We start from the raw sequence: 26,086 nt of genomic DNA on the forward strand, positions 1-26,086 counted from the left end.
CCATTAAACTGGAACAAATATAATCCTGAAAAGACTAGCTTTACCTTTTCCTGGTTGTAGGTAATCTTCCATGCTGATAATGTGCTGTTTTGAAAGGGTGCCCTTATTTCCCGACTTCGAAGCACAGGGTGGTGCTTTTGCCCCCGTGTAGCTTCCCAGGCTTCCCCGAGGCTTGTGGCCCCGGATGCTTTGCGTCCCGAGCCCTGCATCCACGCCAGGCGCTGCGCTCGGAGACGACCAAACGAAGTGCTCGGCAGCGCGGCAAAGTCGAGCGCGGGGAGCTGGCGAGCCCGGCACTCGCCTGGCCGCAACGGGAAAGAGAAGCAGAAATGGCAGATTTGCATAATGAAAAGCTGGGTAAGAAAAATCACGGCTTTCAAGCCGGCAGAGGCGTTTTACTGCTGAAGGAGCGACACRTCCGTGCGACAGGCGAGCGGCCGGGTGGCGCGCGCCCGGCGGGGTCCCCGGCGGGGCAGCCGGGTTTGCTCCCCTGCGCCCGGCGCTGCCCGCACCGTGCCCCCGCGCGCGCTGCGACCCTGCCGGCTCGTCCTGGCAGACAGCTTGGCCTTACGTTTCCAGCCTTTGTCGTTGCAAAAATAGCCTGGCAGAGATGGAGGCTGAGTAAACTATGAGCTTGCAGGAAGCTGAAATAACGGTGCTGAGAGGTGTGAACTGTGCCCATCAAACGCGGTACCTTCGAGGCCTCACCGCTGCACTCAGTACCAGGCAGGATATTAACTGTTAAATGGCAAGCCACGTCGGTACAAATAACCGGCTAAACTGCTTATCTTGCTAACAGATTGGGGCGATGTGCAGAGGACGCACAAACCTTCCTCATGCCCGTGGGAAGGAGACGTCACGGTCTCGTGCCAGGTCATGGCACGGCTGTCGCTCTGCTCCGCTGTGCTGCTCTGCACTTTGCTGCATCAGAAAATACGTGGTGTGCCCTGGAGAGAGCCGAGGTGAGGCACAAGCAGGGAGAATACACGTGCACCCAGTGTTTTTGTCTTTGGCTGAAGAATCTGGTTTATGCCCACATCAGCATAAAGCAACCGGAGACGATGCAGGGCAGCAGGGGAAGAGGACGGTTGATACTTCTAACAGGCTTTAGATTTGGATGACAAGCAAAAGGGCCAGGCTGCCTATAACATAGTGCGAGAGAGGTCCTGAGGGACAGATCTCTGCTTTGGCCTGATCCTGTTAGGGGTAATGGTGTGGCTGGGCCACGGGGAGGTCCCCAACCCTCAGAAACACAGAAGTGCTTCGAACAGGAGTGTTCGTCCAAATTTTTTCTACTGGCGACTGGAATATTTTGCCAGTAAAGACTATTGTCTGGGAATATGACCAATGGGATTTTTATTTTTGACTTAAAATTTGTCTTTGCTACATAAGTAGAAAGTCCATCGCAAATGGTGCATTTTCTCATACAAACCATGCAGCCAGTTGTGTCAGGATACTGGGCAATCTAAGGCAGAAACAAAGTCAAACGTATGAAGGCTTCAGGGTCATTCTGGACAGTAAAGCTTCCTCTTCCTGTATCACTGTTCCTGTGGAAAGGCATGTCCCTTCGGGTATATATTTACACCCAAACTTTACTGTGTGAGTAAAGCGTCATCCGTTCTCTGCTTACTGTTGTTCAGAGCGTGCAGCATGTGAAAGCCAGAGCCATCGGGGTAGGGAGAACAGCTGAAATAGCTCTAATGACATCCAGTGCTACAAAGTGCTTTGAAGTTGTATAGCTCCTATTTCTTTTCTATGATTTCCAAATGCAGAAGGAAAAAAAAAAGAAATATCAGTGTTAAAAGCATCAGTCAGACTGTCTAACTGGACAATAGCTGTCTGCGTCATTTCTTCTTATGATAGTATGAAGTGAAGAGGGGAAAGCAGAGAATTTTCTTGATGTTTATAAAACTTGTATTATTTACTTGCAAAACCAAAAAAGCTACACAGTATTTACCAAAGGCCAAAGGCCAGTGTATTTAGGTGTTTCCAAAAGTGTGTTTTTACCTAGTTATACATGACTGTTTCTGGCAACCCTGCGATGTGGACACGGGAGGTCTCTGAAGTACCATCCCCATTTGGTACGTCAGGGGCATCCCCATTTTGGAATCAAACAAAAGGCTGCCAATTTTAATTTATTCCCACTGTCTGCCAAAGGCCAGATTCTGCTCTCTTGACTTTAATAAGGAGGCCCTGTGACCGATCGCCGTGGGCGAGACACCCTTCAGCACGAGCAGACACAGCCGAACGCAGCTCCGCGGTCCGGCGCTGTTGTGCTGGCCGCAGCGAGCCCCTCCGAGGGCTGGGGCACGTAGCAGCCCGCGCCGCGGGAAAGTGCATTGAGGCGTCATTTTGTTACTGTCCCGCTTTCACAGTTTCCAAGTGCTAGTTTATAACCCTCCATATCAGCTAAGAAATTAAGGGCATATTTGAGAGAAAATTTAACAGCGTGGTAGGTGTGAAAGAACTGCAAGTCTCACCTGCTCTTCTGCCCAGTCAGGCATAAGAAGAGAAAGAAAATAGAAAGAAACCTGCCAACAGTCATATGCCCACATAGAAGAATTAAAATACAGAGCCGCACGGGAGTACTTTATAATAAAATACTGTCCTGATAACAGTTTTTGTTTTGATTTTGTACCTTTATATGATTTTACAATATCCARACCATTTTCATTCATTGCTAAAGACATATTSCCTCTTGTAATCAGACCTAGATACAGCAAAATGAATGTCTTCTAAAATATGATTTCCTGAAGAAGGGAAATGCTGATATACCTTTAAGCACAGCCACATGACTGCCACCCCTAGCATGCTGAAACAAATACACAAGTGAAGTTAATTGCTACATAGTTTGAGCAGTGAAAGACTTGCCATAACTTTCGTACATGACTACATTACAGTGTTTAGATAAATTGCCTGATGTAGGTCAGCAAAGTGGGACCAATTCATTTTTGTCTATCTTCCAAAGCCCTCAGAAAAGCATAATTCCTCATCAAGCATGCACGGAAAGGACAGCTTCCCGTGCCGCTCCGAGGTAACGAATGGGCCCGGGAGGGAGCACGCTTCTGTGGCAGGCAGCCCTTAATGGTCCTTGGCAGCCAAAGAAAAGTCACATAAAGTTTATAGTAGTTGATATAATTGTTACTCTGCTTGAAATTTTGTCAGCTGAAAAGAAAACGCAGAAAAAACCCTAACGCAGAAAAGCCTCCTCCGTGTGAGGTGCCGGCACAGGAGATTTCGGTGCAAAGCTACGCAAAAGCGCCTCTGCTATTGGCGTTCGTTTCTGTAGCCAAGAGGGGTAGCTGCAAGGGGAAGGACGTCCCTGATGCTGGGGGCAGGCGTAGTCCTTGCAGGGTGACCTTCGCTTCTTTGCTGGGTGACTGGTGTGAAGTAGTAGTGTGATTGCTGGGCTAAATTCTGCCCTACTGCCACTTTAACCACACTCCTCTCCACATATTGCTGTCAATAGCATATATCGAAATATTCAGCGGGGTGCGAGGGCACACTCATGCAAGGATCTACTCCAAAAAAAAAAAAAAGGTAAACAGTAATACTTCCAACCTGCTTTTTGGCCATAGGATTTCAAGAGTGCTTTGTAATATTAGTTCTCTCCACGGACGTGCTTGGTGACGCCAGTCTGCAGAGCGATAACCTGAAGCGTAGTACGCCCTTGCCTTCACATAGCAATCAGTGGGGAAGCTCAAAGGCTCTTCACTTTAGCTCCACTGCACTGAAGTGTGCTAACTTCCAAAAATACTCATGTTCTCCCCAGCCTGCTGATTAAATATTAAAAGGTTTTATTTGGTGTATGTTAGTAAAAAATATGGGGAAGCTGGAGCAAATGAATGAATCTGGAAACTAATGAAATGAGAAAAACGCAGGTTATTTATTGATTGGCAGAGCAACACACCAGGAAGCGCTAAGTCTCTGTGGGGTCTGCGAGTACAAAGCACAATTATACTTGTTTCATTGCAGCTTTATAGTTGCTGTGAACTCTGGCGGCACAAAGGGCTATTTCTGCTGTTGGGAAGTGGATTTCAGATTTTTCCACTTCATGGTTCAGCCCTGCCAGCCAAGTAGGTCAGGCCACCGCAAGCTGGGGAGCGTGTGGGCCAGAGGAAGGCGTTTGCTCTCTGCGGAGGGCGGCTGCGGCTGCGGCTGCGGGCGCGAGGCGCCGAGGAGCGACCCGCGGGGCGGGCGCAGAGCAGGTGCCCATGCCGCCGGCGAGCGCGGCGTCCCGCTGGCCTTGCGCTGCCCCGTCGTGCTGCATAGCGGTGCCCTGACGTCGGATGTGCRTGGTGGCTCTGGGACGGGCCAGGAGGGCTCTGCCGCCACGTGGAGGACAGTCATGCTGGGCTGCTCCTTAAAGGCAGATATTTTAACTTTGATTTTCATTGCATTTTCTTCTGCTGAGTATCTGCCTTATGCCATTTGCAAACAAGCTTCCATTGCTTATATTTAGCTCATTATCAAGTGAGGGCTGGGGGAGAAACTCCTTGCTCGTGTGCTTCGATGCACACTGCACTCTGTGAGTGGGCAGATATGCGAAATGTGCTGCTCGTACTTGCAGTCTCCTAATCCCTTTTACTCCATTGTGGCTCTTTTCTTTCTCTGTTTCCACTTTTCTCTCTCTTTTTTTCAACTTCATCTTCATCCAAATGCCCTGCAAAGCCTGCCTTTACCCCTTTGCCTTACCCAGCCCCCCACTTTCTCTGCTGCCTGCACTAGATGACTACATCAGACTCCCGTTCTCCAAAACAAAAGTATGTTATTTTTCCTCTTAATTTTCTCCATAACATCCTGTCTGTCTCCTCAGTCCACTCAACTCTCATATCTGTTTATCAGGCGCAAAACTTTGGCACCATCCTTAAGTATTTGCTTTCTTTTGCCAGCATCTATTCCATTGCTCAGTATTATAGATATCCTTTCCCTAGTACATCTGTTTTTCATCTCTTTCTGTACATCTCCTTCTCTCTGGCCAAGCTGCAGAGTCGCTCTCTTGTATGCAGCCTTTTCTTCACGTGACTCTGTGTATATTTGCTTAAATGGGATTCATCTCAAATAGTCATTTAAAGGTCAGGCATGTAGTCCAAGCTGGGACCCCCAAAGACTACTTTACTGTCTTAATCTCAGGATGTGGTGAGTCACCTCCACAGGGTACCTCCCTCCCCCTCCCTCCCTCTCTCTGGACGGTAGAGGCCACAAGAGCACCTAACTTTTAGGTGGTTAAGTCAGATGACATCAGCCAGGCATTTCTCACTTCCCTGGGCCTGTCTGACAAGGCACCTCATCCAAAGTCATCTATTTCCCCTCACATGGTAGGCAAATATTTTTAGTCTTTAAGTGGAGACGACAGAAGTTTATTATTCTGTCTGCACGTACGTACCTCGCTTTCCCCACTGATGTTCTTTGTGCTGACTATGCAAACTCAAATGAAAAGTGTCTGTTAGGGAGAGCTCTGGTCCCCAGTGGGTGAACTAGTAACTGGGGAATCCTGTCTGAGAGACCAGCCTCTGCTCCCAAAACAAGGGACCAAGATCACAGAATACGGCCTTATTTTGGGAATTGGGAGCTGCGCACACTTAAGCTTTGAGAAAGGCAATGAAGCTGCATGCGCAACCCAGGCCAAGGTGGCAGCTGTGGGTTTGACCCGCGCTCTGGATTAATGGGCAATACCATTACCTGGAAGGAGCTGTCCTGCGCGATTTTTATCAGCTGCTCATCACCAGAGAGGTGTCCTGCAGGCGCCTGCTGCCGCTAGCTCCTCGTGCTAGTGCAGACGGCAGCGGAGGGGAATGCAGGACCAATAGTTTCATGCAGCGTGAGCTAAAGGCTAGTGCAGCTTTTCATTTGCTCAAGCAGGATCACCTATGGCAATTTGCTCAGGGCCGTGTCCTGTCAGGCTTTGAATATCTCCAAGGACTGAGGCCCCACGACCTGTTCCAGGGGTTGGCCACCCTCACAGTAAAAGAGTTTTTTCCTGTGTTTAAATGGAATTTCCTGTATTTCAATTTGTGCTCATTTTAGAAGAAAATGAGCAAAAAAAGAACATACGTAAGGTTTCTGGAAGGAGACTACAGAAATGTAATTACTGTTTCTATTTCAGTTCTGCCCATCACAGGCTACAAACCTTTTCATAGATAAGAGGTTTATAACCCCTCTTTTCCCAGCATGAAGACATTAGCTTGCTGGAAACAGCATGACCAATATCCCTGGCTGTTTGACTGAATGAACTGAAAGTCCAACACACTGAGCCCTTAGTTCGTAACTCAGCCACACTGTCTTATATCCCCTGCTACCTCCCCTTTCTTTTTTCCCACTGTTTTTTCAGTTATTCAGGGCGAGCTTTTCCTTTCTATACCAGCCTGCTAATCAGCTGGAGTTGGACAAATAGTAATTAACTCAAAAATATTAAGCTGTCGGGGTTTACTAACACAGCACCAGGCAGTTCTGCCAGCACTACGCTGTAGACTAATATAGCGTTAGTTTGTTCACAAACACCAAATTCACCCACAAACTTTAGAAGAAAAATTACTTGTTAAGGATCTATGTTCTTGCCTTGACATTTGATATGCAGCAATGATAATATCTCTGCGCCTTGTGTATCTTGTTGCTGGACTGTGACACAGTGCGTGAGGCACAACTGCTGCAAAATGTGGATCCTTCCAAGGCATTTTATGCTTGTCAGGTTGGCAACAGATATGTGCTGGTGATGAGACTTGTCTGAGCTGCTAAGCATTGCAGGCCTGTTTCTGTTTACCTTGCCAGCCCATTTGCGGCCAGCTGTTCTCCAGCAGGAGACAATGTTAAAGCAAACACACACATGGAAACTGTCCATAATAATTAAGATCCCAAGGCAGTGAGTCCCTTAAACATGTGCTTAACTTTGTTTAATCAGGTGAATAGTCTAAAGCTTCTCCTAAAAGTCTTCTACAGTTGTCCAACCTATTAAAGTCTCCGCAAGCTGATAAAAAAATAATTTTGGTCTTCCAAGCATATGTCATCCAATAACGCCTACCTGGCTTCAGACTGGGTGTTTGTCTGCAGCTGTCCCAGAATTTCTTTCATTTTTATGACTCTCTTCTCCTGTTGATTCTCTGATAGCACTTCTGCCTGCCAAATTCTCAATTTGTTGATAATTCATCTTCTCACTCTTTATATCTTTTATTATTTAAGAATAGAAGAGAGCTCTTAATTCATGGTGATAAAATTAATTATATGTCCTGTCCCTGGACCCAAAGATTCTAGGGCTTGAGCGGTTTATGTGACCATTGTCTTTGTTTGAACATTATCATCTTGGTCATCATCATCAGTATTAGAAGCTGGGCTTCACTGTGTTTTGCACTGTGTATGCATTACAAGATTAAGAGTTGTTGATACACAGAAAAGGGACTGGATATCTGGAGTAACTAATTAATCTTGGAGGAAACTTAGCCATTAGACGGATCATAAATCCCAGTGTAGTAAAAGGTCTTAATCAAAAAAGACATGACTTGTAAAGTTGATCTAGACAGTCATGGACTCAAACATTTTTCTGACAGACCCCTTGACAGAGCTTTCTGGCTTCCGTTTCTAATGGATGTCCTCTCTGCCACCTTGGACAAACACAGCTGTCATTTTGGAAGAGAAAGGTTTGAGAGGGAAGTGGATAAGGCTTTAAGGACATGGGATATAACCGTTGGTTCTCCCAGGAGGTGTGTCGCCTGTCACGGGCACTGGAGCAGAGGTTGGATCCCCTGGACAAATCCTGCCTATTTAGAGGATGGGCAGATTTGCTCTACCTTTGCTAGAGCTTTCAGATAGCATGGTCCTGAGCTCTGGATAGTTTGCTTTTATCCGCAAGTAAAACCATCAGTAATCTGAGAGGGGGAAATCCCTCTAAGAGGAAGAAGTGAAAGACTTTGGCCAATTTTTTCTGGCAAGCTTTTCTGGCCATTACTGCTCTGTCTGGAAGTTTAGCACAAACACAAGATAAGGAAGGAGACAGGATTCTTGTGTTTCTCATGTCGATTTTAGACAAGTTTCTCCACCATGCCTCATTCTTATTTTGATTGGTACAGCATATACACACTGAAAATAATGTTCCTCAGGATGTGAGTACTGAAAAGGTACTCCTTACAAAGCTTGCCTCAGACCTCTCTGCTTGAGCCACAGCCTCCTGCCTGGTTGTTGGTTCCCATGCAAATAGGGAAGAACTGAGCTCCTCCCCAAACCTCAGTACATGGTCTGAGGAAATAGCGGAGAGGAGAGCTCAATGCCGCACTCAGGGCACCTCTGTGGAAAAATAATCCATGTCACCAAAAAATAAAAAAAAGACTGCGCAACGGTTACTGCCAAATGCCATTTACCTGCTATCAACAAAAATCTACACCATGGCATGACAAAAATATCAATAATTCTGTGTATGATGAAGCATAGTAGAGCCATCTGCTCGCAGCGTGTGGCCTGCATCTCCGGCTGCAAGAGGGTCTGCAAGACTTGTTGCACGTTTCTGGATGTCACGTCTCCCTGCTGCTGATGTTGCCATCTGCATAGCAGTGCAGTGCTCTGCGTCTTATATACCACAGCATTTGCAGATTCTTAATCTCTTTAATGGGTGTTTTTAATCATGCTAGTTGTCAGTTGCAACCACTATTTTCCCCTCATGATTGGATGGCATAAAATATATTAATGTTGGTAGCTCACTGGTGCAGCAACTTTCAGAGGAATTTGGCCTTGTGAAACATTGTTATCAGAAAAAAGAAAATATTGTTCCCAATGCTGCCCCTGAGGGTCTGTAACCGGAGCGTTTCTCAGGAGACTCTGTTTGTGCCACCTGTACCAAACACAAACCCTTTCAAACATGAAGTCTGTGCTGGCTGAGTGGAGATGCTGGTGACTTTGTGGAGGAGCAAGGGCTCTTTGTCCTACCTTTCCTCGTCTTAAGACATTTTCACCAGTCTCATCTCCTTTAGCTAATCCGCACAGTGGAGCGGACACTTTGCTCTTTGACAATCACCACATCACTTTTAGAAATGCATACTGTTGCCTACAAACCAGGGAATATTTTCCTTTGAATGTCAATAAAAATCACACAAGGAAGTAAAGACTGATGAGAAAGATTAAAAAGTTTCGTAGTTTTACTAACCTTCCCGTTGAGCGTCCGAGGCAGCTGAACATGACCGCACATGAAGCCAAGCCAGCTTGTCGCCGCTGGCTGTGCCCCTGCTCTCCGTCACGCTGCGGCTGATCGAAGGCTTCCGGCTTTTAGCCAGAGACTAGGTTCCTGGAGCAGGCTGCGAATAAGCAACGTGAATAAAGCCCTTGTACTGGCAATATGATTTAAACAAAATTGTGAGGATGAACACCTTCAAGCTTTCTGGCACTCAGATCCAAGCTTTGGGCTATGTCGCAGGCCTGTCAGGGCTGGTCCGGAACAACAAAACTCTCTCATTTGTATTTAAACGTTTGCTCCATATTAAAAGGAACCAGCCCAATTCAGCATGTATTTTTTCCAGTTACTGTATTTTATCATATTGATGATAAATATTCAAGTCTATCCTGGGGGGAACCAAGTCAATGAGGAGGTCTTAAGTGCTGTCCCATTTCCCAGGAAACCATGAGGTCTGTAGTCACCATTTTGAAGAACTTTTGGACAACTTTGTGAAGTGGGCTGCCCCGTTTCAGCCGTGACTTAGATGCCTGGAGGATGCAGCCCCGTATGTGCAGGGAAGGAGGGGGGCTGCAGTGGAAGGGGTTTTCTTCTCACCCCGAGCAGGTCCAAGGACCGGGCAGGGCCCTGCCGCAGCGCCCACRACCACCTGCCTCCGCAGTGGCAATCGCAGCTGGGGTTGTGCTGAAAATGTGAGGGGGGGGATTTTGTGTCACCATGGCAAAGAGGGGAGAGAGAAGATGGTTGCTAGTTGCTGTGAGTTGAGCAATAGCTAAGGAATGGAAATATTGAATTTCAACATTGTGGAGGACATGCCCACACAGAGCCTCATAAAAATCAAACTCCAGGCAGGAGGAACTCTTAGGCAGCAYGTGCAGCTACCATGGGTTCTTATTATCATGTGCACACTGTAGGGTTTTTGATAATCTATGATGTAACAGAGATACAGTCACAGAGTCTTTACTTACCGGCATTTATCATTCTGGAAAGATCACGTCTATTAATCACAGATAAGCGYGCAGCCTATTGTGTCCCTGGCAATTAGAGCTCGCTGCCAGCACAGCAGACGCAAATGCCAAGAGGAAGGAAATGTAAGAGCTCTTCACAGGTTTTTTTCAGAAAATCTTGCACATGCTATAAGTAGGGTCTTGAATTTCTGTAGTGTTCTGAAAGTGAATCTTAAGCAGCTCTAAATATCCAGGCCCAGGGCAGGAAAGGCAGGGCACAGGCATGTTTCTAGCAATCACGAAGCTATGCTGCAACTCCAGGTGGTTTTGCAGGGGGTTTCCTTGTCTTTGGGAGAGCAGCTGAAGTGAGCTAAAGCCTGTCTCAGCGGTGCTGGAGAGACCTCACAAAATGGCCTTAGAAATAAGAACTGACCCACTCAGACTGGAAGCCCACATGCTAAGCACTTAAAATGTCCCCACTTTTGGAGCTGATGGAAAACCTGCCCCCCTGGAGAGCTGGGAAAGAAATCTTGTTCTGGGCCCACAAGAGTTTTCAAGATTTTGAACAATTTTCTGTTCTGTCCTGGGATAGGATCAAGTCACTTAAAAAAAAAAGAAAGAAAGAAAGAAAAGAAAAGAAAAAGAAAAAGAACATTTATTTTTTAAGAAATAAATGTGTAAAATGTGAGTTAGAAAGAAAGAGAGGCCATAGCAGAAAAGCAAAGGGAACATATAAACAGATAAATAGCTCACGGGTCTGCTCCAGGATGCTGCAGGTCATGCTGTGAGCCTCTTGAAGGGACTGAGGACAGCACCCACTTAATGGCAGGTCTCCTCTGGTTTAAGTCAGTGACCCTTCTGCCAGGCTCTTCTGAGTCTGCCTGTTCCCTTTTATCCCYGGTTTTAACCACAAAGTGAAGCTAAGAAACCTTTCTTCACAAAGCATTCATTGAAAGTTTCCTTTGAAAATGTCTCATTTTGACAAATRAGCGCCAAAAAATTATCTAAGGAGAAAGTTCCCAGCCATCAGGAACCACTAACCCATTTATGCCTGATCAAGATCAAACAATCCAGCATTTGGTTATGTATTTTACAATTTAAACTTTGCCTAAACAAATAACACTCCAAAAGATTTTTTTGACTATTTTTGTCGGAATGAAGCATGTTCTTTTTGTATACAAGGCTGTAATGCACTGATGCAGGGACCATAACAGCAGCTCTGGGTTCGGGCAGCTCCCCATACTGTGGGGCGCTGCTCATGATGGGCTCTTTGAATGCTGCGTTTACCCCCTGGGCCGGAGCAGTGGATGGCACATGCTGGACGCCGGTGCCCAGGCACCCTGGCAAGACAACTGCTGGAGCATGCGTGGCTCCCGTCAGAGCCCGTGAATTGCCATTTGGTGGGAATATGAGGGTAAAGGAGAAGCTGGGGGAAGAAAACTGGAGCTCATTTGGGTCACCTGCCATGAGGCTTAGATGTATCTGGAGCCATCACTCAGGCCTTTGGGGCCACAGTCCAGGATTACTGCCAAGTCTCCTCTTTCAAACATAGCCTAGGGTGCTGCTGCAATGCAAATAATAATTTATGACAGCAGCATATGGTTACATCTGTAAGAATAACATGTTTGTAATAATTAGTATGTGCTTTCAGTGTGTTTCAGTGGCCACAAACACCATTTTAATTTGTTTCTTAGCTTCCCCAAAGAAGTTACCTGCTATATGAGCAATTTAAATGGGAAATCCAAAGCAGTGTTTTTCAAGCCCTAGCAGGATACACAGTTCTGCAAACAACACAAAAATGACTCCACATTTTTTTCCCCCATGAACCGACTTGTAATTTACTCCTGCCAGTGTTCTGAGCTCTGAGCGCGCTTGTTGCTGGAAGACCTGAGACAGAGAGCACATTCTGAGGCTATTTGTTTTTCGGAGTTTTACAGGATTGAAGAGAAACAAAGTTTACACTTGGTTGCTATATATTTCCCTTGTATTTATTTTTTAATCAGCCGGGTTTTCTGCAGAAAACAGCACTCTCATTTTCTTTCCCTTTTATAGAAGGACATATTTATATATTCAGTTCAGAAAGGCTCCCATTTGGAAAGAGTGGAAGTTGTAGGAGCAAGGTTGAAGTGTGTACGATTGGGGTAGTCATGTATATTCTAGCCCTGTGATGGGAACCAAAAGCATGGGCATTGATGTGCCTGTGAATAGAGGAGCCATTGAAACGCTGGGTCGGCAGCACGAGCTCTTCTGTGAAGCATGATCTTTGTGTGCACTGCAGCCCCAGTCAAAACCCACCCGCTGCCCTTGCTCCTGCGCTCGCTGCAGCTGAGGAACCCAACGTATCTTTGGAGGAAACCCAGTGGCCAGTGAAGTGTCACGAGGGAGGACTTAGCTCCCTCCATCAGCTGGGAGCTCCCTGGAGGTGCTGTGGCTCCCGAAGGAGCCAGGGCAGGAGTGACGGAGGCAGGGGGTGCTTGGCGAGCCACACTGCCACAGAAGAGGAGGATGCAGCTAAACTCTAGTTGGACCTGACCTTCCAAGCTGAATGACACTTTTCCCCTACTAATTTTAGATGATCCATCTCACTTGAACAACTAGATCTGCATACTCCTTGTCTATCAGGAAGGATGTGAGGAGCTTACGAGCGCTTACGACGTGGTGGGAGCTCCCTCTATGGTAGACACTTCCTACCAAGAAAGCTTTCCTCTCGGGAACTGTTTCTCAGAAAAAAGAATTACTCCTGGTGCAAAGAATTTGCTTGCAGAAGGAAATCTCTGAGGACAGGCTCTAATGCAAGGAATCCACAAGTCCATTGGACCAAACTAGTGCCTAGCTTCTGATTATTGCTGTTTTTAATCATTAACTTTCAYAGCTTAGAAAACTTCATTTTCTAATCAGTTCTCTGAAAATGAATCCAAACCCAGCCACTGTTCTTGTTTGGGGGCTCTTAGGATGTTTTTTAAGCCATTTCATGAAAGAAAGCATTTTGTTCTAAGCAGTTGACAAAAATAATCCAGATCATAAGATCCAATTCAGCTAAATTAAGTATAGATATTACTATTTAGCTAAAATGGTAGTGGGTTTTATAAGAAGCAGCATTGCTACAGCAATGTAGACATTTTCTTTCTGTAAAGGTGAACATTGTGTTCTGCACTGTTACTTTACCCTTGTGGATCAGATTTCATCTGACCAAAGATGCTCTGTCATCCCATCAACAGACCATGACCATGCATGATATCCCATCAGGATTTTTAAGAAACTACTGATATTCAAAGGAGAATCATAAACATTACAGGTATTATAAGATAATGGTAGACTTTTCATTGCTGGGTAGCATAAAGTGGGTCTTCTAAATTGTTATTTTGAGGGTGACACTTCTCCTTTCAGGGCACTTAGAACAAATAAAAATGCTAACTGAAGCTTATGGGTCATTGCACAAATTCTCTTAAACTTTGTGATTTAGAGAAATTTACCTTTAAATAAGTAATACTCATGGTCAGTAGAGTCCTAAATAATCTACAGCCTTGGAAATGTCCTTGGAAAGAGAAAGATTTCTTTATATCTGAAAAATGGTTTCAGAAATGTCAAGAGTAATAATGAAGTCAGTTGAAAAGACAAATAAATAGAAATGTGTTGGAAGCTGCTGGATGTAGGTCCACAGGCACCTTCTGGGACTGGGAACATGTGGGGCACTGGAAAGAGAGCACAGCTCTCCGTCACTGAGATCCACCAATGTCACCTCGGCAGAGGCTGACACTCATCAGCATCCATCCAATGGTGGTTAGGTGGCCTGTGTGAGCGAGTTGTCAGTGTTGATGCAGTTTCTAGTTAATAAGGGGTTATCGTATGCCTGGCATCCTCCTTTGCTGTTTTACACAGGAATTTAGGAACTGATGTGGCTGAAACTGAGTCACACTGCTGGGGCAGAAGAAGGGGAAGCCAGATGTGGTCTGTGGCTCATCAAAAGGCATTTGAATAAATTCACTTCAGTGAAACCATTCCACAGATAAAGCAGTTTTATGTCTGAAATAATGTATTCATATTTTAGCAGCAAGGCATTTTAAGTAAACCAGTTATCCTTTCTTATAGTTAGGAAGTCATCTCAGAAAGCTACGGTCAGGAAACAATATGGAAAAATCCAGAGGACAATTCCATTGTTCTATGTTATTTTCATTGGAATTTCTAACTAAAATATATTCTTGCTCTGTCATTGTTTTTCAAGGACATGTCCACTTGCAAGTGCAGGTGTACAGCTAAAAATGACAGAATTCAAAATTCAACAATAAAATGGGTAAACTATTAGCTTAACAGTTAAGCTAACCTATCCCAAAACACACATTATGTGTGGATAGGAAACATAAGCACTGCTAAAAATATAAACAGAAGTTACACATGGGGAAACCACAAATAATTTGCATCCTGAAATGTGAAACTGTCTCTAATCACCCCACTCACATGCTTTTAAACCGTAGTGCTGGACAGAGATCAAACTAGCCACGCTCCAGTATCGATCCAAGACAGTGTTAGTATCCAGCGCTAAACACATCACACTAACCGGGGGCCTGGACTTGCACCCAGCCCAGAGTGATGTCATGGTGGTAAATTACTTGTAAGGGCAGAGCTAAGGTGCCGGGTGTAACAGAGGCGCCTTAAAAGATAGATTTAGGAAGTCTATTACACAATCATAATATTGACAATGTTCAGAGGAGTCATGAAGACCACGTACCATGGAAATCAAGGAAAGGCAGTCAGTTTTCAGTACCTGATTTTCGTCCTAACCATCCTTGCTGCATAATGAAGGTGCAGGAATGAGCTGCTGCATAACCAGTGAAATCAACAACATTTTGGTTGAATATATATGCACTCAGGAACCCTCTGGGACTCTACCATACTGCTCCCTACAAGTCCCTCCTTCTCCTACCAAAACCTTCTTATCCACATCTTTGAAGCAAGAAAACTTTTGCTGATCCTCCTGTTTCTACACTTCTCCCAGATTTTACTGTAAAAAAAAAAAAAATCTCTGCTCATACTGCTGGAGTTTSCCACCCTTCCTGAAAAAACAGCAGGAAAGAAGGTGCAGAGGACTGGAAAATCCTTGTCTTGTTTTGATGCCAGTAAGAGTTTCACCTAATTAAAGTGACAATTCCAAGCTTAAACAGGACTCCCTATGACATGGTTTTTATAAAGAACATTTGTGAATGTTATGTAAGCCAAACTGATCTGCAACACCTAAACTTGTCATTGCTTTTCATGGCGGAGGAAAGAAGAAGATATTATAAATATGTAAAATAAGGCTGTAGTACATTAACATAAATAACCCTAATAAATTGTAAAGCTTTGTAGAAAATGGAAAATTGCTAATGGAATAATGCACATTTGTTGATTCTTGGAGCAGACACTGGCCATACATCATGCACCAAAGCAAATGCTAAGAGCATTAGCACATAACAGCATTATTTAAGCTTCCTTTAGGGGCAAGATTACACAGTTATCGAAGCAGCCCACACTGAGACTGCTCATGGGTTCCAACAGCGACCGACTCCACTTTCTAGTTTTTGTTTGCAGGTAAGAGAGTATCACAGGAACTTGGATGTTTGCAGTTCTTTTTAATATTCTTAAAGCAATACCTTCAGCGCAAATTATCTATAATGAAAACTACCCTTACTACGGGACCAGCCTAGAGGCTAAAAACGCAAGACTGGGTAATTCCCTTTCATCACTGTGCCTCACTCAGCCTTGCCAAACAGCCTCTAGACAGGACTATCTGATGGTCTATCTGTGTGTCCATTCCTCGGGCATTTTCACCAACACAGGTATCAATAAAATTTAGTACAATGGGCAAGAAGTGGTGTGGACCCAGGACCCACAAGGAACTGAACTGAACCTGTCAACTCATTGCGTGTAGAGCACCAAATACAGTGACAAGATGAGCAGCAATAACTTTTGGTCGCCTCGGTCTGGCATGGATTTGAATGAAGGGGCAAGGAACGCAGGCAGAGGCAGGTGGTGATCAAAGCTCCTTCAAGACAGTTAATCCCTGCACTTCCCAAAATGCAGATTTGTACATAATGACCTTGATTCAGGAGGGTCAAGCATTTTCCCTTGCATGTTCCCGGTGGGGTTACTCACATTCTTAAAACTAGGCCCCACGCTGAAACAGAGGCCAAAAGGTACAACCTGCACACGCGTTCGTCCATCCAGTGCTACGAAGACTGGGAGCAAAAGGCGACCCACTCCTCTGAAGAGCAAACCCACAGCATCCAATAAAGGCATCCAGGCCGGGCATGTAGCTGTAGTGCTGTAGCTGTCCTCTGGCCTAAGGTATATGCTGCAGCTTTTTAAATTTGGCCCCTTCTTTCTTGTTAAGGAATGAGAATACTWTAGAGCCAAGTTAAAGGGATGAAAGATTGAAAGTCCTTGGTTGTTGATCCTCCTTACGCCAGATAAAACAAATAAGAGAGCCTGAAGGAATGGAAATCTCCCCATTCTGCCACACATTGAATTGACATTGAATTTGTTTATGGTTCACTTGTCATGAATTTTTTTTTCCTTTTTGGCACCAAACTGGCTTTTCAACTGAAAGCAAATTTTTGTATTAAAAAAAGCCCTGGTTGTAAAAATGGGCAAATTAACAGGAATGAGGACTTTCACACAGGAGAAAATGATTCATTAACTGCTCTTTCGCCATTGTAGAAGAGCCCATTTTTGGCTTGTCCTCAGAGAGTCTAAGGATGCTTATAACACAAGCAACGTTTAGAAAAACTTCATTACACAGAGAAAATTCCAGGCTTCAATTTTTCTTCTTGAGAGAGTTCAGCAGTTGCTTTATTCTGTGCATGTGTGTGTGTGTGTGCGCACAGGCGCGCGTGCGTGTATTTATACACAAAATTAGGTTCTAGCAAAGGGAAAGTGCATTTATGCAAAAAGCAATTCATCAACTACTTCTGTGCTCAGAATTCACTGAGGTAATTTAGGTGCTTTAATGGCAAGGTAGTTTAGGTAAGGTATGCAATAAATGTTTCCCCCAACCCCTCCAAACAGTTAGAGTAATGGAAAATGTGTGCTTTAAATGAATCTTTTCGGTAAAGTAATTCTTATTTTAATTATTTATCAGTTAGCAAATATGAAATATAATGACATAGCAAACTTCTTTGGAACCTCTATTCATGTTGTGGGAGCTCTTTCACATTAGCTGGAGTTTTATACTGGCTGTAACTAAAAGGCTAACATAATGCAGTATGCGGCACTAATCTGTTCCTCATAACATTAAATGTGCAGCAAGCAGCTACCACTGTGAGAAGACCCTTTGGATCTGTTATTTGCAGTATTTTCACCATGGCCTTGACCTTCGTGATGTCAGGCATATATTACATCTCCACTATAATTTACTATTGACATCATGGATTAAATTTGTTGTTTCAGCTAATGCAACAGAGCAAGCAAGGTAGATTGTGAAACAAAGCCAGCTGCTGAAATACGAGGGTTGTCAAGTATAAATTTACAAAAGATATTCAGACTGAGCGCAGAAGACAAAAATAAATGGACAGAGAAGCTATTTTTGACAGACTGCAAAGGGCTAGAGACTTAAACTTGAACATTGTAAATCCAAATGTCACAAAACACTGCTACAGAATGTGAGACATGTCTATTTCTCAGGAATATAAATGGTGATATGAAACCAAACTTTCAAGATGCTGTGCATTTTTGAAAAGTATATCACTATCTCCTGATAAGAAATTTAGTGATCTTTTTCTCTTAGTTTTAAAAACAGAGAAATTCATCATTTAAATTCAGTGACCAATATCATAACTGTATTTGGGGCAGGTAGATTACAAAAATAGCAGAAAGTAAGCTTTGCATAGTTTCCTGGTTTTCTAGAAAAATAAATTACGCTGACTGATATGTTCTCYCGGTGAAACTTAGTCAGTCACAGCTAATTAATTCTTATTTGGTTATTCACATATATAGGTGATATTTCTCATCTGAGTTATATGTCTGCGGAAGAATGGTGCTATATAAAAATAAAATATTTTATCATTTCATATATATTATGCTATTCACTTACTCAGGATGTGTTCTCTTGCCAAGGATTTACTGCAGTTTCTAGGATGATGTACTGTCTTACCGTCTGCAGCCAGGGCTCAGCAAAGCGTGACGCGCGCAGAGCCTCGGTGGGCAGCGGTGCCCGCGGGCCGGCTGCCGGGGCCAGGGCAGCGCTCTGCAGTTGTCTCCCGCTCCAGATCTGCAAATCRTGAGGGGACAAACTGAGGCTGCAAAGAGAGCACTGGTACGCTAGCCAAATCCTGCACCTTGGAGATTTTCAGCTCTGCATCTGAATCAGCAACAAGCATGTGCTTTCTTATTTCTTTACGGCTTGTGGGAATAAATCTAACTTGAGGAAATTAAACTCTGACTCCATGACCTAAATAAGTTGTCAGCGCAGATTTAAGAGGACCATAYCGTCGTCACAAGACCATCAATGAAGTAGCTGTGGGTTCTACCAAAATATAAATAGAGGGCAACATTTGGGGATAAATGCAGAGACAGGAACGATACTTTTCTGTGTGCTATTTGGAATACCTCCAAAACAACTGCGCTTTACAGAATCCTTTCCTCCAGTGCAAATCCAGTTGTGGCCTTAATGATGGGATAGCTACTTCTGGCAGTAGAAGACCAAAGGATTTGAAATAACATTTATAAAGAGCAGCCTTTGTTTCAAAAGGGCTTGAACTTTCTTTTTTTCTGCTACCCAAAACTCCCATAATTTCATTTTAAATATAAATAGGTATGGGTTTAAGCAAGGCTTTGACACATGACTAAAAGCAATGTTAAAATGAATGGTTTTTAGCTTTGTGTCAAAGATATTGTGGGAGATGATCAATGTAGGCCAGATCCAGAGAGATTTGACGCACCACTGCCTGCAGACACCTCTTGAGCAGCTCAGACACGCGATGCTATGATACGTAGCAGCAACAGCATGCAGCATGAGCTTAGCAGTAATTTAGATTCATTTTGCAGATCGAGCATTAAAAGCATGTTGTAGCGCTCTCTGGAGCAAAACAATTTACACTGGTTTAGAATTTTCCAATCTTTAACATCAATTCTGTGTGACCATTTCAGATAGCTACCTAATTTTGGCAATGCAATATTTGTACCTATTCATTCCGCCTTAATATCGATTTCCTCTAAGCTCTGCTTTTCTGGAAAAAATCTTTTCCGCTGATACACCTGGCCAGCAGATGTGGCTCTGCTATTATATGTGATGCAACTACGGGGGACGGCTGGCGTCACGGCTCGGCCCGTGATGCCGTGGGAGCGCTGCCAGCATTCATTAGCAGCACTTCCCCGGCAGCTTGCAGTCGGCAGTGCTATACCCTTCCTGCAAGAAACAGCCACTGCGGGCGCAGCAAGAAGGAAAGGCTGAGGCAAACAAAGCTGATTCTTGTTTACACGCCTAGTGCAAACGCAAAAAGAGCAAGCTCCCTCTTCAGTTTACCTTTTGTACCTCTCTGAAAAGCTTAGGTGTTAGAGGCCTGCACTGAGATGCATTCGCCAGGCAAAAAGCATTTCCGATTATTAATGGCTGGAGGAGGCCTCTGTGTAATCAAAGGGCACAGCTGCAGTGATATACGGCCAGTGACAAACGGCGAGATCTTTCCTGCTTGCCGCCACGCGCTTCCAGCGAGCAGCCAGCCACTTCCCGCACCGTGCATCTGCGAGATAAATAGCAGGAGATACGAACGTACGCAGTGCTCGCGCTCCCAAAAAGTATCGTTATATCCCCCCCCYGCACAATCCTTCTAAATATGACTCTGGTGCATTTTTCACAATTTCAGAGCTATTCTTGCTGTTTGTAAATAGATACAGTTTCTGAGCAGAGATTTAAAACCCTCTAGCAGAGCTGCTTTCTGCGGCATGGTTTGGAGCCAGTGGCTCTCGCGTGGACGGTGTCGTTCGCCGCGACAAGCGGCACTGAACTTATCTCTGAAAGGAACCGGTTAAAGAGTACACGAGAAATCATTTTTATTTTTCTTACGCAAGTATGCCAGCATAATCTGAAGTAAGACTGCGTATTCGCTGTCTGTTTAAGAAAAAAGCATTTTAGCTGTTTCTTCTGTGTTTTTTATGTTTCTAGCCACACTTTTTTAATTTACAAAATCAAGTATAGTGTGTAGTGACATTTCCTTAAGCTAACGGCATATCAGAACTGAGACAAAACTTTAAAGCTAAATAGGAAGCAATTGCCAGGGAAAAGTAAGGCCAGCAATGGTGTTCGGTGCATATAAAATGATGGGTGCCCTTCTGCAGATTTTCACTTGCGTTGGCGTTGGTACAAGTGGGTGCAGATTTCCCCAGGAACGAAACGTAAAGCCGGGAACGGGCAAGGCCAGCTCTTTYATGGCGCAGGGGCGGAAAGCGGTCCGCGCACCCACACAGGCACAGGCACGCGCGCACACGCGCCGGCGCACACGCGCGGAGGAAGCCCGGRCCGCTCTGTGACCCCCTCATGAACCTTCCCAGAGAGGCAAAGCTCAGCCGCGGAGGCAAAGGTCATTGCAGCATTCACACTGCTCACAAGCAAAAATCGGATTTAGCCACCCCTGGAAGAGCCCTTGGATTGTCGGAGCAAAATACTAGCAAAAACATTTTGCCAAGTGATCAATTGCCTCAGTTGGTGTTTACTGTCTCAGTATGGCTCAGTTCTCCTATACTCATTTGACAGCTTGTTAGAAATTATGTTCATTTCTCTCGTGTAATATGTCTATCCTGGAGAAAAACGGAGCTGAAGGAAGGGGCACAATGGGAGACACAGCTGGGAATTCAAAGTGAGCGGTGACACCCCTCGCGTTGCGGGCCACAGAAGTGCGAGCTCAAGAAATGAAATTACATGTTGTTACAAAGAAAAATACTGAGTTAAAGGCAAGGTAACAGTAAATGAAGTCTGCAGTTCCAGTTATAATTGACTTCTCCAGCCTCTCACACAGTATTTGGTATCGGATAGCACAGTGGTATCTTTGTCTAAATCAGAAAAAAAATCAGAATGAAATACGCAAGTAATATGATCCTACTTTCAGCAAGTCAGAAGTGAAAATAAATGTGGTGATTTTGCCTCTGCTGTAGCCTGAGGTGGACATTTGCCCAAGTGACAGCATTCAAGATACCTTTTAGCACAAAACTCCCATTGACTTCAATGGGCCCTGATTTAATCCAGACACAGCAAGTGCTATATCCAAGAAGAAGCACATACGCCTACCATATGAGCATCTTTACTACAGGAGACTGGTAGGATCTTGCTCTAAGAAATGAGTTATTAGGGACATTATTTTGTTTCCCTTTCCTTTTCTTACTGGCAATGTCCAATAAACTAATGCAAATAACAAGTTCCACATAGGGAAAATAATGAGTGAAGCTCAAGAAGATCAGAGAGATGTGAAAATTTGGGTATGGATTGAGAAGGGTAACATTAGCTTATAATAGCGTCCTTTGCTAATAGCAGATGGTTCATCGATATACTTCTCTCTAAAATATGATGGAAATTATCAGTATATCCTTCCACTCTGACAGTCTTTCCAAACAAGATAAAAAGAAAGAATGTAAAATATTTTGCCCATGTGTGATTATTAGTGCCTTCAATTATTTCTCACCCTTATTCTTTTTAAAGTCATCTGGATTATTCTGACCACTTATCCATGTCTTTCAGCTCATAAAACAATTGCTCTTTCACCAGTAATTGCTCACTCAGGGGCTAGTTTTACTGTGCTTGTTTTGGGGAAAAAAACACACATGGTTCATTCTCCAGCTACTGCACCAGCATACAAACGAAAATGCTTCTGCGAGACCCAAACCCTGCAGCTTTGGGGCCGTTCCTGCCCAGGCGCTGAGGACGGCGGTGCTTGCGCAGCCCGCTGGGACCTGTGCGGGCACTGAGGCTGCTCCGTGGCGGCTCTCGCCGGGGCACGGCCGCTCCTCATGCCCGGGCCGGGGCTCGTGCGGCCGCGTGCCCGCGACACGGCCGGCGCTGGAGCTCCCCGCTTCCCGCTGCCGGCGTTCGGGAGTATGGCCTGRGCTGTAATTCTAGAGGCCTGGGCTGGGATTATGAGGTAAGGCGTGAATTAGAGAAGTTCAAGGCAGGCAGTATTTAATAYGTATAACACAGAGAGGGCTTGCAGCCAGGGCTACTCTTCTGTCGCAGTCACGGGAGCAGAATAATGGAAAATCCGATCCTTTGATCTTTCTGCAAATATTTTAACTCCCTTTAAACTCATTCTAATGACAGAATTTACCTCATCCCCCCCGCAACGCTGCTGGGGGTGTGAACGTTCATAGCTCCTGAAGCGGCTGTGCAGGCTCTCCCTTCCCGGCCCCTCAGCCAGCAGAGAAATGTGCCCCAGCACTGGCCAGCTCTACTCAGGAGTAGGACAGGAACGTGCCAGGGCACACTCTGATCTACCCACGCTGACTTCTTAAAAAGCTGGAARAGTCTGAGAGGACTACAGAAGAAGCTAAGGGCATGCAAATATTTTTAAATGGTAAAGGCAATGACCAGTGGACATTTGGCCTCTTAATCTGAAAAGATCTGTCGTTCCAGTCATGAAAGCTTAATATTGGAAGCAATCAGTAAATAATTAAAGGATGGCAAAGACCATTCTTCTCCACACATTTTCATGGAAGTAAGTGTAGTCAAACAAGCAAGATCGTAGGGTTTTTTAATGAAATTGCAAGTTCCATTGATGAAGTTAATTGCACTGACATAAACTCCGACAAAGTAACATATTCACATTAAACGGACTAAAATCAACAAACAGATAATATTGAGTAATTTGGAACTGGAAGCCACCAGCCCCTGTTGGGGTCCCACAGATGCAAGTCATTGTCCCACTCCTATTCCAAAGCTTTGGGTGACAGCAAGCCAGGCAGGGCAGGTACACAGCACCCAAAGAAGATCAGAGCAGGTCCAGTGACAGTAACCAGGGTCTGCCAAAAGCCCACTGACCCCAGACAAGTCCGTAGGGCCCAGGCAGGTCTGAGGACAAGCTGGGAAGGCAGGTCAGCAAGGCCACGTCAGGGTCAGCACAGCACAAGGCTGGCACAGGCATACCTAAAATGTAGCTCAGGCAAGGACCAAGGACAAAGGCTTGGGCTTAAATGCAACTTCTGAGCCAATGGGCAAAAGCTGCCCCCAGCTCTTGCTCACAGCTTAGCTATTGTCACTGGAGTCTGATCCAGGGTCACACAACTGCACCATGGGCAGAGCTGGAGCACAGGCGGTGGCGGGGAGGTGGGAAGAGTTTGCAGAGTAACACAGGGCCCTGCTACGGACTTGGGAATAACAGTAGCTAAAGAAATGAACATGAGCTTTCATTATAATGTACTGATAAGGATGTGAAGACAAGATTTAGATGCATAATGTTAACTAGATTTCAGAAGGTGCTATTATATCTGTGTATAGCATTAGTGAAACTGTTAGTGGGAATATTGGATCAGGTCTTGAAGTATATTATGAAACTAGAAAAGGTTAAAAAAAGAATTCAAAGAAAAAAATCAGGAAAACATGCCCTAATCTGTTACAGTTACCCAAGAAAGAGTTAAAAGGTGATTTAATCAAAGTCTGCAGATATCTACATAAGAAAGAGATTTCTGATAACAAATAGCTATTTAGTCTTACAGAAAAAGGCACAACAAGAGCCAGTAGTTGGAAGCTGCAGCACTTTCTCCAGCATGGGCCATTAATCATTGGAACAACCTACTGCAGGATGTGGTAGATCATTTGAAGTCTTTAAATCAAGACTTTGTATCTTTCCAGAAGAGATGCCCTCTCTGAGGCAGGAAACTTGCACCTGATGCAGAAACTGCTATTGGGGTTTACACCTTGAATTACTCAAGGGTTCAGGTGCAAGTCCTTAAAATCTGTTAAATTAAAGAAAGACAAAACAGCTGTGTGGAAAGTATGGTAAAGACAAGTAAGTGGGGGTGTTACAGGGGAGAGTAGCAGATTTTTGTGCCTTTATTACTAGAATTTGTGTGGCTGTTTACAAAAGAAAACATGGAACAGAAGCAGAGTGAGGAAATGAGACAGGTAATCTTTTTAAAATATTTGTCTTCTGTCCTTTAATCACAGTGGGATGAAGATATGCTTTTTGCTTGAAGTTCATCCAATGGAGTTCTGACTGAGCATGGTGATTGTCTCACCAGTTGTTATTTATGAAGCGTGGATTCTTGGACATGGTTAAAAAATACCATTTGGCCTTCTTTTAGCTAAATCCCATTCCTTGGAAGCCAGTTTAATCATGCCTGAATGAGATCTGTAAAACAGAAGCACTTTGAGTTTCCTACAAGGGAAAAAGGAAGACCCCAGCCTGTGGGAGAGAATACAGCTCCTATGTTAAAAAGAGCAAGTGCATAGGGTGCAATGCCACAGCCCCAGTTTTGAGTTCCCACTGACTAGTTTATGGCCAGGACTCCCATGGGGAGGGGCAGAAGTATATGAGGATATTTGATAATATTTATAATAATAGCACCAAGCATTTATGCAATTCTAGTGCTCTGCTCTGATAGGACCTTCTTTGTTCTGGGAGCTGCACAAACACAGAAAAAAGGGGGAGAAGACGACCCCTGCCCTGAGAGCRCAGGACCCAAAGCCCCCAGCAGCCTGTGCAGAAAGCTAGAGGCTTTCAAGGCTGCTGGCAAGATGGAGAGAAAGGACTCTAGTTCCCCACCTGCTTTGAGCCTGTGTGAGAAATCGTGCTCTCAGATTTGATGCAGAGTTTCAGCCTCTGATATGCAAACAGCTGCTGGATGAAAGTGTCTGTTCCAAGCTCACAGGGCTTTTCATGATCAGAGAGGAGTAATAAAGAGCTGGATCAGGGATTATGCTGGCTTTGCTCCATCTGTCCCTTGTGAGCCAGTAGCTCTGTCCCTAACCCCTCTGTGACCTGAGCATGTGCAGTACGTGCAGCCTGGCTTGAGACGCTTCATGAGGAAATGAAAAGGTATGGGTAGATACCTACTAATTTGTCACCTGCACGCCCAGATGCATGCATGTGGCAGTGTAGCCGCGTGTGCATGTGTGTGCATGCTGCATGCGTATGTATGCTGTATGTGTATACCATCACCCCCTACYGGAATATGACAGGTTTGAGCTCTGAGTGCCTTGTGCCTGCACCAGCCCTGGTGTAACAGGGCCTGAAACCTCGCTCAGGGGTCTAAGTGCTGCTATAGCACAAATGAGAATCAACCACAACAATTCAGTACAGTTCTTACTGTTATGTCCTTAACTTATTAGCCCTTTCACATATTTTGCCATTTACATTGTTGAATCACTTCTACTTTTTCCATAAGCTTACAAAAACAATCAATTAGTTATAACAATAGCCAGGGCTTTTCTCCCCACACAAGCCCTTTTTAGTCTTCCTTCTTCTAAAGTCTGCTGTTGGGCTGAGCAATATTTTTGCCCCCTGGGGGCTCTGTTTCGCCAGTGATGGTAGCCAGATGAGGCATTTTGGGATGACACAGAGCACCATCTCAGCAGAGACCCAACATCTCTCTGAACTACCCTGCGAGTGCTGCTGGTGGGAGGAGCCAAAGGGCAGGCTCAGCTGCTGCGCCGCGTGTCCCCGCGCTGTTAGCCCAGCCTGGACCCCTTGCCGAAACCTCCTCAGGCTCTGAATCCAGCCTTACGCATTGTTTTACTTTGGGGCTGCACGGGCCTGTGGTTTCTGGGCGTATGTTTTTATTTTGTTTTGTTCTGGAAGTACCAAGGATGTCCTTTGAGACCACTAGAAATGGGGTTTATATAGACATGGTAGAAGACCAATGTAGGCTAGGAAAATACAATATGAAATTACTAGGAGAGACATTCAACTGGTTGAAAATAGGAAGTGATGAGTTTTTCAAGTTCAGAAAGTATGGTTATTTTTCTCTTTCTTTTTCTGAGCGCCTGTGAGTATACAGAGTCCTAATTTGAGAACTGGAAGGCACTGGGTTTGTT

The sequence above is a fragment of the Apteryx rowi genome, unplaced genomic scaffold, assembly GCF_003343035.1.
Source record: "Apteryx rowi isolate R43461 unplaced genomic scaffold, aptRow1 scaffold_110, whole genome shotgun sequence".
Classification (NCBI taxonomy): Eukaryota; Metazoa; Chordata; class Aves; order Apterygiformes; family Apterygidae; genus Apteryx; species Apteryx rowi.